This window comes from Formica exsecta, unplaced genomic scaffold (genome assembly GCF_003651465.1).
Source record: "Formica exsecta isolate Colony F162 unplaced genomic scaffold, ASM365146v1 scaffold26, whole genome shotgun sequence".
Classification (NCBI taxonomy): domain Eukaryota; kingdom Metazoa; phylum Arthropoda; class Insecta; order Hymenoptera; family Formicidae; genus Formica; species Formica exsecta.
In genome coordinates this window covers 3,087,405-3,088,287 of record NW_021849866.1, presented here as the reverse complement: position 1 = coordinate 3,088,287, position 883 = coordinate 3,087,405, and the positions used below count along the sequence as shown (strand labels likewise).

The window sequence follows — 883 nt, the reverse complement described above, 5'->3', positions numbered from 1 at the left end:
CCCCCCCCCCCCCATTCATTTGATATTATAATATATCAAAAATCAATATTGCATATTTATTATAAAATAATAGAACAAACGTGGATCTGGTTTCTCTTAATTAAATCAACTACAAAGGCTTTCTTTCGAATAATTACAATAGAAGATTTTATGATAAAATTATGCTTAACATGAAAACATTATAATAATGACGAAGAGGAAAAACGGAGAATTGTCTTACACACTTCTTCTTTCATTCCTTTTTTTCTAATAATGACATTATTATTCACCGTATTATCGTCGGTCTTGCAAATTTCTTTCAAAGATTTTTCGAGATACCGTGTAACCTTTGGTTTATGAATAATGCAAACGGTTGTCGCGATATAACGTGTACGGTCGTTTGATGCGTTCACAATATGCAAGCTTTTGTGTTTCTCGCGCTTTCAGCATTTTCGAATTAACCGCGTTCCAGCTAGATGATACAATAACGAGAAAAATGAAAGCTTATTATACGTTCTTTATGATTACGCGAAACAAAAGCGAAAGCAACAAGAGTGTTATTAAATTCGTTATTACTACATTTTAAATTGTTAGCGCCCGTTTACCGATATTAAATTTTAATCTCTGAAAAAAAAAAAAATATATATATATATATAGTAAAAGAAGGACGAAAAAAAAAAGGGGTTTTGATGATCGCCTTCTCTTTCCTCCTTCTTAATAAGCAAATTAGCATGCACAAAACTATATGCAATTTACAATACTTTAGTTATCCGCGAAAGGAAGGAATCCATTTCCTTTTTTCTGCAAATGTTGGGTTTTTCCCCAACATTTGTCTAAGGCCGGGGGTGTTACGTCCTGGCGATTCCACGATTCCTTCCTTCCGCGAAGTGTCGGCAACGATCGT

At 33.6% G+C, this 883-nt stretch overlaps 1 protein-coding gene across 1 annotated transcript in view; it reads left to right on the top strand.

Annotated features, from left to right (window-relative positions):
• The window catches only part of LOC115236747, a 29,281-nt gene that overhangs the window by 2,304 nt on the left and 26,094 nt on the right, over nt 1-883 (top strand). The gene's annotated exons all lie outside the window — the stretch shown is intronic.